The sequence below is a fragment of the Fukomys damarensis genome, unplaced genomic scaffold (genome assembly GCF_012274545.1).
Source record: "Fukomys damarensis isolate Sample0158 unplaced genomic scaffold, DMR_v1.0_HiC HiC_scaffold_22, whole genome shotgun sequence".
Classification (NCBI taxonomy): Eukaryota; Metazoa; Chordata; class Mammalia; order Rodentia; family Bathyergidae; genus Fukomys; species Fukomys damarensis.
In genome coordinates, this window is record NW_022900934.1 from 3,643,862 (window position 1) to 3,655,429 (window position 11,568).

At 51.0% G+C, this 11,568-nt stretch overlaps 1 protein-coding gene across 1 annotated transcript in view; it reads right to left on the bottom strand.

Annotated features, from left to right (window-relative positions):
* The window catches only part of Phactr3 (phosphatase and actin regulator 3), a 126,419-nt gene extending 115,057 nt beyond the window's left edge, over positions 1-11,362 (bottom strand). Inside the window, exon 1 of the mRNA XM_010637426.2 lies at positions 11,348-11,362. The gene's annotated coding sequence lies outside the window, so the exon portion shown is untranslated. The remainder of the gene's footprint in view (positions 1-11,347) is intronic.
* Positions 11,363-11,568: the final 206 nt, after the last annotated feature.

Here is an 11,568-nt window from a genome sequence, read left to right on the forward strand (position 1 = left end):
TTGGGAACGAGACTGAGCCACTGCCCGCTCCCTTGGAAGAGGCAGGCCCCGGGGGTGGGTGGGGTGGCCTGGACGGTGAGTCTCCCTTCCCAGCTCCTCACTTCTCCTCTGCCTCCTGGACGCCATGGCATAAGCAGTTTCCTCCACTTTGCCCCTCTGCCGAGCCATTTCTATGTTGCAGCCAGCTGACCATGGACTGGAAACGTGAATCAAAATAAACTTCTCCTCTTTAAAGTTGCAGGAGTCAGGTGTTTTCCCTGATGATGAGAAAATGACTAAGACAAGTAGCACTCAGTAAAGTCTGAAGGGCTCCTCTGCTCAGCAGAAAGCAAACAGACCCTGAGGTCGCAGGGTTTGTATGTTCTCACACAGGCTCTGTGTAGACCTGGGTGCCAGGGTGCCTGCTCAGACTTCCAAGAGGATGGACTGAAAGGCCTAAGCCTCACTTTTGTCACCTGTTAAGTGGGACACTACTTGCTACACTGAGCCCCAGCGAGCATTAACGGGGACGATCGTGTTGGGACTCTCTCTGCCCAGGTGTCTGAGAAGCATCACAGTGATTTTGTTTGCCTGTGATATTCTTGTGAATCATCACCAATAGATTCTCTTTCCATCTACCTACTGAGCAGAGACTCCACTGGAAGGACTGTTCTGTTCCCAAACCCAAGCATGATTTGGGGCAAGTGAAAATGAGGCTGAGGAGGAAGGTTATGGATCTCCAAGGGTCACAGAAGCAGATCTGGCACCATCAATCTCATGTTCAAATACTATTTGGGGCCCACTCCAATGGCTTGGGTTCTCCATGGGCAGCTGCCCAAGAGGCCTGGCGAAGGCGGAGCATGGTGGGGCTGCCTGTTAGTGTTCTCCAAGTCACGTCTGGCCTTCTCAGCATCACTGGCTGACACACAAGTGCTCTGCGACTGAAACACAATTCTGCTTAGGTGCAAGGAGCATGTGGATGAGGCCCTGGAGCAAGCTGGGGGAGTGAGATGGACTCCCGCCCACCTGGCCACTCAGGGGAAACAAGCAGGCTTCCCTCGGTGATGGCTCGGCCTGTGGAAAAGAGACCCCCATGCATCACAGGTCATCCCAGCGATCCCACTCCCCGTGGGCGGCGTGCTGTGGGAGCCGAGCGACCGTAAGGCTGAGCACTGCTGGCTTCGATTGAGCTGTGTCTGTTCCTAGGAGCAGCACCCCCAGGCCACTCTGTCAGAGGCTGCAGTCCTGCGCACTCCAGGACCTCGAAGCGGCCCTGCTTTGACCTCACTTGCTATTTCTAGCCCAAAGCCTCTGAAGCATTTCTCCTGCATGTAACCCAGAGTATCTGCTGTCCTTCTGAATCCACGGAGGCACAGAAAAGTCTGTCAGTAATGGTTACAGAAATGGTTTCACTGAACTCTTCCCCAAATAGCCAAAGATGACCTGAAAAATGCCTGACCCAAAACTGCTCACTCGATAAGAAAATGTTCACAAACAATGTTAAGTTAAAAAAACACAGGATATAACACTGATGGTTCGATTTTAGTTTTGTCCACAGGATCTATACCTGCACCGTCTGAGTAGGAAAAGATACTGAGATGAGCTAGTGCGGGATGTGAGCCGTGCTCGCCTCTGGTGGAGGGGCCGTTTGGGCGGACACTGATTTTCTCGTGTCTGCAGCCTCAGGGGGAGTGGTGAGACAGTTGGAGCATCTGACTCACAGGCTGCTCTGGTATATTTTCTCCTAAGTTTGTGGACATTTGACCACTCTGCCTATAGCCAAGCCTGGCAGGGACACCACACTGCATCCAGCCCCAGGAGCGTCAGGCTGCTGCATCCCCTCGAGGCCCCCCAAGACCCTGTAGTGCCCCTTGGACCCACGGCATTTCATCCTATACAGACTGCTCTGTCTTCCAGGATAGGGCACTGGGGTCTCCGTCACCAGGAGTGAGAATAGCACCTAGAGTGACCAGCTACGAGCACTATTCTTAAACTTTCTATGCATTGATTCATGAAAAGCCAGGTTCTCTAGGTACCCAGTGTACAGATGAGACAGGGGATTCAGAAAGGCAAGTGTTTGCTCTTGAATCTATAGCTATAGCTTACTGAAGGACAATTTCATTTTTCTCTCTCATCACCTTCTTCTTTTCTAACACTTATCCTCAGATCTTTCTTTCCTCCTTCCCTGTGGGCTCTCTTCTTACCTAAATGGCTGCCTAACTTCCTGACATCCTCTTTCCTCTCTCCTTCTTCATTTCTCTCTCCTTCTCTATTTCGCTCTCCTTGTCTCTTCCCCCCTTCCTTCCTTCTTCCTTCATATTTATGGTAACTGTAAGGTGCTAAAGATACAATAGTAAATCCTAGAAAGTCCTGTCTCCCAGAGCTTATAGTTTAGGAAGGAAAACAAGTACACTCACTGTGCATTTGACAAGTATGTGACAAAGCAGAGAGAGGGAGAAAAAAAAAAAAAAGAAACCAGAACCACACCCCTTCTGATGGTCTATGTCCCTGTGCAGCCATTCACCTAAAGGACAATGTTCTCAGGATTCATCTGGCCTCATCATGACAGAGAGGAAGGATAAATAGGCCTACAGACAGGGGTCTGAATCTCTGCAGACTCCAGCCTGAGACATTGTGCATGGAGAACCAACACCTCACAGGACAGAAAACACAGGGCTACCAGCCTCTGTGCAGTTAGTGTGGTAGACTGCAGCAGCCGCAGAGATGTGGCTTCATCTCCTAGGCCAGGCTCCTCTGCAACAGATCTCACACTGCTACCAGAAGGAAGTCTGTTCCCTCTTCCCTTGAGGGTGGGCTGGCCCTGGGCTCATGTCACGAACAGCATCAAGCAAAAGTTCTGGGGAGATGGGGGAGCCCAGAACTAATGTGGCTTTGCACATTTCCTCTGCCTGGGGCTCTTCCTTCCCCGTGAGAACAAGCCCAGGATGAAAAAATGGATTTGAGTCATCCCAGGTATCCCAGCCAAGGCCTGACACTCAGGAGAGATGCCAAACTCAGCCAGCACTATCCAGACTTCAGCCAGACATGCAGCCAAGGTCTGAAGAACCATCCAGCTGAGCCCAGCCTGAATGTGCACACACAAAACTGCAAGCGGATAAACAAGGGTTGCCTCCAGACTCTCAGTTCTTGGGGAGTTTGTTATCAGAGAGAACCGATACATGGCGTGCACTGCAAATCCCAACATCAAGTCTGTCAGCCCCGTCTCGGTGTCATGGAAACCTGAGAATTCACCCCACATGAAAGAGGCCAACCTAAAACTAGTTAATGATCCCTTGAATTAACTCCAAGCTCTGTAAGTGTTTTTAAAGATTCCCACAACAAAGAAAAGGAAGGGGGAGGGAACGATCATGTACGGAAGTTGAATGTGTCCACGTAATGTTAATTTGGGGGTACAGGGAACCATGGCCTCACATGGGCTGTGTGCATCTTTCACTGATCTTCAAAAACTCTGAGTCTGCTCCTGTGTGGACCCCCACTTTAGAGAGGAGGCAAGTGGGGTACACAGAAGCTAGGTTATCCACTCCAAATCACTCAGGGGGCAGTGACGAGGACATGGTCCCCCAGATCCTTGAACTAAGCCAAACCCAAACAGTGTGTCACATTCAATGTGTAAAGTGACACCTTCGTGTTACAAATGAGAACACCGAGGCTTAGAAACATTAACCAGATCAATAAAAACCATTACTCTTCTCTTACTATCTACTTGTGCCAGGCAATGTTCTAAAAGCTTTATGTTCATTTTCTCATTTAATCCTCACATACTATAAACCAAATCCCATCGACTGACTTCATAAGGGGAAGATACTTAGCTGCAGGTTAGTAAGTTGCCAGAGGTTATAAAGGACAGAGCTGAGATTCTAATCAAGACTCTATGAGTTCAATTCTCACCACACGACCACACACAGGGGAGGCGCAGCCCTGAAGATACCCAGCGGCTCTGGGTCCTCACACTGACTCTGCCCTTACGGAGGGCTCAGTTTTCTCATCTGCAACATGAGGATAAAACAGCACCTTCCTCAAAGGGCTAACTGAAGACTAAAGGCTTAACTCAAGCAGAGTGCAGAGAACAGGTCAAGCATGTTCTCCGAAACTTTAGCTGCAGATATTATCCACAGCAGCATCCACTGCCCTCACCTTCCGCCTCCTCTGAGGTCACTCGTGCCTGACCACAAAGCCTCAGGCAAGACACAGTCCAAACCCTCCCTGGGCAATTGGCCAGACGCTATTTATAGGCTGATGCTAAATCAGAGTGAGTATAAACAAGGACACCTCGGGAGCTGAGCCTTGGGCGACCTTCTGGATTGTCGCCAATTCTGTTTATTGCCATTCCAGCCCAGGAGCGCCACTGGGCCAGCGCTCCTGAGGCTTTTGTTCCTTGGGCTGGAGGTTGCACTTGCTTGGCACCATCCCTAGGGTACGAGTAAGATTCTCCCATAGGACGCTGGAGCCATTCCTAAAAGAACTGACTTCCCACACTGACATTTGAAACCAAGAAATGGTGTTGGCTATGGTGGGGCCTGCCTCTGAAATAGAAGTGCACCCCAAGTCCCTCAGCTCCATCCTAAACCCAAGGGCCACTCTGACTCAAAGGGCCACAGTGAGCTCCCAGAACCCCGTGAGCGCTTGCCCTAGATGAAGGGGTGAAAATCCAGTGGCTCCTGGTGGGGAGATGGAAACGGGTCAGGGGTGTGGATTCCCTGGTTTATCATTACCCCAAACTCACAGTATTACTTTGACATAATTGTGCTTTCTCTGGAAAATGAAAGTTAGAAGACTACTGAAACATCTTTCAAGTATTAAAAGTCAATGATTCTCATGTGCCTAAAATTCCACAAACGTTACCGGTGATTTAAGATATATGGTTAATAGAACAGGATTTATGTGAAAAGCAAGAAGCAGGAAAAGACTGAAAAATAAAATAAGAAATGATGGGCACAGACTTCTCTACTAGTTAAACATATAGCACAATGATAATAATTAAAACAATGTGGCTGTTCTCCAAGAATAAACAGATTTCAGGGAGTCAAAATGGAGATCTTAAAAATACACCCAAAACATGTGGAAATTTAACATAGCTATGAAAGGGCCAATAAAAATCCAAGGAAACCATGTTATTCGATAAATGGGGTTAGGACAATTGGTGGAAATCTGGAATAAAAGTAGGTCAGATCCGCCCCTCACATTTTATATTGAAATAAGTTCCATACTGAACAAAGCTTTAAATATAAAGAGTGAAGATATAAAAAGAGTAAAAGGAGACATTTAAAAAAATACTCTTGAAGTGGAGAAATCCTAACTATGACACAAAACGTAGAAGCCACAAAAGAAGAAAAATTTCATAAATTTACCCACGTAAAAACAAATATACCTACATGACAAAAATCACTCTAAGCAAAGCCCATACTCTAGCCCCAAAACAAGAAAAAATGACTACCACTCATGTCTCAGAAAAAGGGCCAAAGCCCTAGTGTACGGGTCTGCAGAGATAGAGGGAAACAGACTCGCAATAAAACAGGGCAGAGTGAAAGCCCAGCTGCTGACAATCTGAGAAGGGGTCCAACAGTGGGAGAGGTGGTCTCCCCTGAACACGCGGGGCAGGAAGAAGCCATCGTTTGACTCAGGACGGGGTTCCAAGAGGCTTGCTTTCCACGACAGTCTCAGCCCCAGCCAGTTCTGCCACCTCCTGAGCAAAGACCCTTTCCAGGAGCCTCATTCACAGCTCTCCAAAGCTAGCCTTCACCTCCTTTGCTCCTTCCAGACTCACCCAGCGGTGCTCTGCTGTCCGGCCTACACCAACACACGCAGGGTGCTTCTGGCAGCACGGACAGAGCAGCTGCTTAGCTAAACGTCCGTTATTGGCATCAGCACCAGCCCGCTTCCAGGAAACAGGCGGCAGTAAGCTGGAGGCAGCTCCCTCTCCCAGGGGCCCCAAAGCAGGAGCTCAGCAACCCCATGCAGGGGAGCTCGGACCAGGAGCCCCTTCTCTGCACACCAGAAGTCACCTCGGAGGACACCGTGCTGAGGGCGGGACACAAGGCTGAGAAGATGGGCCAGCCCGCTGTGCAGAGCTCACAGCCAGTGGGTGAGAGAGAGCCCCACACAGCTCCCAGCTGAGCCCTTGACGATGGGTATTTGTCCCCCCAAAATGAGCCCAGGGCAGGCCAAGGACCCCTGACAGGAAGCCATGTGAGGACCTGGCAGCTTCCTGAGGATGTGAAGCTTGGGCTACGAGGGGTGGGTGAGTAGAACACAGCTGGGCGGTCTTTTGTGCATGCTTCAGGGGTAGAGTTCATAGGTTAAAGTTCCATGCACGTTAGAGCGTGTGTCAAGGCCCTGAGGTCGGAACCCTCAAGCCATCATGAGGCCTAAGGGTCGGGGCAGAGCCAGTGCAGGTGAGTCCCACTGGCCTGGAGAGGAGGTTGGTATTTTATTTTTATTTTCAGTGTTTAGTTTATTTTAGTTGTTTGTTGTTTTTGTTTTTTAATACAAGCCCTGGGGGACCAGAGAGAAATTTTAAGCAAGATGGGAATTGGGGGTGGGGGGAGCTACTGGCATAAATGAGATTTGAGGCTTAAAAGAATCACTCCAATTACCCAGCAGAAGCCCAATTAGCAGGCCTAAGAGAGGAAGTGGGGAGGGTCAGGATGCAGCTGCTTTCTTCCGGGGGACGGGAGGGTCTGTGCTTGGCATCAGGGGCTGAGGCAAAGAGAAGCAGATGGGTTTGAGTCTGCAGGGGTGGGGACAGAGGAGGACGGCAGAGAGGGTTTATTCTCAGGTTTCCGGCCAGGCAGAGTGCCCCACCATCTCTGCCAGCAACAGGACCAGGGCTTGCAGCTCGGGGTCTCCGTCTGGGCCTCAATTTCCCTTCCTGTCAAATGAAGAGTAGGGCCCTCATGGGGGTTCAGATCTGTTTCAGCTGCTAAGTTTGGAATCCAAACTCATCTACACAGCGCCGGAACAGCTGAACAAATCAGACAGGAGAGAGAAGGGGGGCTCAGCGTGCCCCTCAACTCCAAGCAGAGCCCTGGGGACCCCCGTGAAGACCCTAACAACCCTCATAAAATAGCAGACTCAAGAAGTCCCCAGGCCTGGCTGCCAATGTTCCCCTCTAGGATCTTCAAAACTGTCTTCCCCCGGCTGCGTGACTCTCCTCACTTGGCCTCCGACGGACCCTCCAGTCCTGCCCTAAGGTCTACCTCGAGCTTCTGGCTATTCTGTCTTTGGGAGCTGGGCTCTGCCCTGCTGAGGAGCCGCGCCCTCTGAGCAGTTCCCCCAGGTGAGTTCCTGTGCGCTGGCCTTGGCCCTGGCTCTTACTGAACCACACTGCAACTCTCAGCACCACGATAAGCCTGATAAGCTCGCACACAACAGAGAACTTGGCTCCTACAACATGCATTTAAAAATACCCATGAGATGGCGTGGGTATAGAGAGAGCGAAGCCAGGCACCTCGGCCCACGCAGCATGCAAATGTGTGCCTTGGAGAGGTCTATGTTGTATCTTAAATAGAGGCCTGAGATATGAGCACCACCAAATAATAGAAATTAGTGTTCAGAACAGCCGTGACATCACCCAGCCCAAGGCTCGGGAACAAAGCTCGCTTCCTGCAATTCCTGCTTGCCTCTGTGTCCTGATCAGGTTAAACTATCCCCAGTAAGAGTTGCCCTAACCTTGCAGTTTAAGGAAACAGTTTCATCATGATTTATTTATTCAGTACCCTCACTATATTCCAACAAAGAGGGTAAGGTAACTTCTATCTGCTACCATGGTTTATAATACATATGGCAGGTAAATCAAAAAGTAAAATCAAGGCAAGGCGAGGGAGAAAACAAATGACAGGAAAAAAATTCTTGGACCCCTGAGTCTTAAACACAGAATATATACAGACTATAGGATTCTGTGCAGGCATAGGAGGTTGGATTTGAAATTGGAGGCTGGACTTCCTAGCGATATCAGTAAAAAGAGAAATATGATCATTCACCATATTCTCAGGATCCTACAAGTAAAGCCAACCATGCTTGTCTGGCACTAAAAACGGTGTCTTTCTGTGGGTTTTCAAACAGCACATGCGTGGCATGAGGGGGCAGGGCTCTGAATTTTGTCCTCCACGAGACAAAAGGGAGGAGCCTGCATAGCCCCAAACTTCAGCTCCTCCATTCCCACTCCTGGGCCCTGCCTTCCTCCAAGGCTCCCTTCAAATTTGTTCAGAATCCTTCCCGTACCACTCCCAGGTACCCTCAGCTGCATAATCATTGATATTTTAAGGCAACTTACTTTGGGCACCTAAACACATTTACTCTTTAAAGAAACTTCACATCTTGACTCTAACTGGAAAATCGGCATCCATTTCACCAGAAATGTTAAAATAGCCACAAGATAAATGCAATGGACACAATTCAATGTAACTAATTCATTCTAGCAAGAAACTGTGCCCTTCCAGGGCTCCATGCCGGAAACTGTTCTCTGCTTGCTAGAAAAGGGAAATCAGCCAGGGTTCAATGTCAAAGACACATCAGCCACCAACAAAACAAAACAAACAAACACTTTCTCCTCGATATGTACAACCAGAAGACTAAAAGAGAATGCACCGGGTACAGCCATCTGACCCTGGGATTCCAGGATGTTCAAAGCCCTGAGTTACATCTGACGGTGTTACTTACTGGAGCCCTTGTACTGCGGTCCATCTGGGAGGCGCTTCTGGCTAAGGACAACAAGGTAAGTATCTGCCCCGGTTACCTGTCTATACCCTTTCTTCCTTTTAGGGTGAGATATGACCATATTTTTCTCCACATTAATTAAAGTATCAGGGTGTTACAAATTAGAAATCTTAAAATGGGCTATGCCACAGAGCCGGTGAGAAGCGCTGGTCCAAAATCACGTCTAGAACCCCCGGGGGCCACTGTCCATATTAAGAAATAGCGATCTTTCCACCAGCTTCGGCACAGCTGAAGAACATTTCCAGGGCTGCCTCGTTCATCTTATACCCACTCCCTGGTGAACGCCTCCTACGCCCTAGCTTCACTTTTGTCAACCTTCTAGTATCTTGTCGAGTTCTACTCTATCGCATATGTTGATATCTACTGCAAGGCAACCACATTGTCCTCGTCAGCACCCACGTCACCAACGCTGTCACCACACCGCAGTGATTGTCACGGCTCTTGTCCTTGCCGCCACGACCATCACCATCACCATCCACACCGCTGCCACTGGTATCCTCACCACGATCACCACCACCATCACAATCACCACCATCACCACCGCCACCAAGCAGCTCACATTTACGGAGAAATTACCACCACACAGGTATTGGCACTGTCTGAGAATTTTCAGTGTGACCACCTCCTTCAATCTTCCCTACAATCCTAAAGAGAGTTACTATCATCTATTTTGACTTTTACAGATGAGGAGACTGAGGTGCTAAGTAAGGACTCAGACAAAGCTGGTCAAAGTCACCCGGCTAATAGATAGTAGTGCCAGGCTCACTTCGGGGCAGCACTGCCAGGCACCAGGTCCACGATCTTGACTGCTCTTCCTCCCTCTCACTGTCATTCGGGAATGGAACAGACACCTTGCAGAGGGCACCTGCCAACCGGTATGAGGAGAAATTCCTGCTGTTGGTGTTGGCACTGCATGGATGTGAAGAGAAACACTCGCCCAGGCAAAGCTAGGGGCAGAACACAGCCCACGGCCCACGGCCCCTGTTGGCTGAGCACCTGTGCCGCTCTAGCCGGCCCACATTCACTGAGGGCCTTGGGGTGTAGGTGACAAAGGGCAAGGGGGCCACTCTTGGGTAGGGACAGTCCTGGCTGGGGAAAACACACACACCAATAAACAAAAGCACAGCTGACCGTGACAGGGGATGTAGGGTGTGGAAGCCACTTTAGATAGGGTCCCCAGGGAAGGTGACCTCCAGCCCCAGACCCAATGGGCTGACCAGGAAATGAGCTGGGGACAAATGTCCTGAGAGAGGAAGCGGCAAGGGCCATGGACCTGAGGTGGCAAGAGTCTGACAAGCTCAAGGAACAGAAGAAAAGCCCAGAGGGGATGGGGCGCGGCCAGCAGCAGGGAGAGAAGGTGAGAGGAGAGGAAGCACCCATGTGGGGCCTGTGTCAGCACCAACACCTCCACTCTAGCACACCGTTCCACGGAATGGGACTTCATCATCTCACTGCCACTTTACAGACGAGAAAGCACAGGACAGAGTCAGGGAGCCCACGGGCAGTGGCTCCAGGGCTCACACCCAGAGAGCTGAGGATCCTGAATCCACGCCACGACCACCAGGCTAGGCAGAACTGCGCCCAGGAAGGGACGGCAAGGGAGGCAGGCCTTGGGAGCCACACTGGGGCTTTGGGGTTTGCACCAAGGGCAATGGGAGCAAGGACAGCACAAGGTCTGATAGGCACGTGGGGCCTCCCCAGCTACTGGGCAGAAAGCAACCGCAGCGAAGCAAGGGCAGGATCAGAGAGTCCTTCAAGAGGCCGGCACAGGTGCTGAGGGTCCACGAGAGTGGCTTGGTGAGGCCACTCTGAGATCGGGAAGGGAGGCAGACTGGGAGAGAAGCTTACACGAAGCAGGGGCCTGGCAGCACGGTCGGGGTTTGGAGGGCCAGGAACGGGCATGCTTGGCAGAGGGGCCACGTAACTCTGTAAGTTCCGGTAGGGACTGAACTTCATAGCCAAGACACCCACTCCGTGACCGGGGGCTGCACAGTTGGCAGATGCTTTCTCTCCTCCTATCCTCTCATCCAGCACTTCCCGAGTGCCCCCCCATGCCACACAGCACTGGCCGTGGTGGTGCCCCGGGACAGCAGAACCTATTCTCCAGGGCCCCCCGCCCAGGGGAGGCGTGAGGGGCTCCAGGAGCCTGCGGGAGAGCTCCAGGAAGACACAACGTCCCACACAGTAGGAAGGACCACAGAGACCCGATGCCACTTCCCATGTGGGCAGCAGCCCAACTCTGCACATTTCTCAGGACAGCAAACTCCTTCCCTCGCCAGCAGCCAAGACTGGACCCCAGATAACAGAGAGTGCCCCACTTCCAGACATAAGTGCAGACCACCTTTCTCGTCCGAGAGGAGATTGCACAAAGTCTCCTCAGGACAAAGGCCAGCACTCGGTGGGACATTCTGGAGCCCGACCTGCTCAGGACACACAGGGCCACACACGCAGTGCCTGCTGCCTCATTCTGCAGTGGCAAAGGTCAGTTCTGGCTCACTAGGCCCTGACGAAAGTCTGCAACCTAAAATAAACAAACAGGAAAAAGAAACTCCCCCGAAGACAGAGATTACTGAGTTAGAAAATGCTGAGCACCGGTGAGATTTCTGAGAGGAAGCTCATACTCAGCACATACCTCTCTGCCTCACCCTTCCCAGGGCCGTGCTCTGGAACTACAGGGAGCAAATTCCCTTTCCAAGGCTGTTGTGCCCAAGCCAAATAAACAGCCATCACTCTTCTTGCAAATTCCAGCTTGCCAGTGTCCTCTGAGAGACGCAGGGTCCTCAGTGAGCCCGGGACCTGGTAGCAGGCAGGCCAGACCACACCTCCCTCGGCTGACACAGCCTCCATTTAACC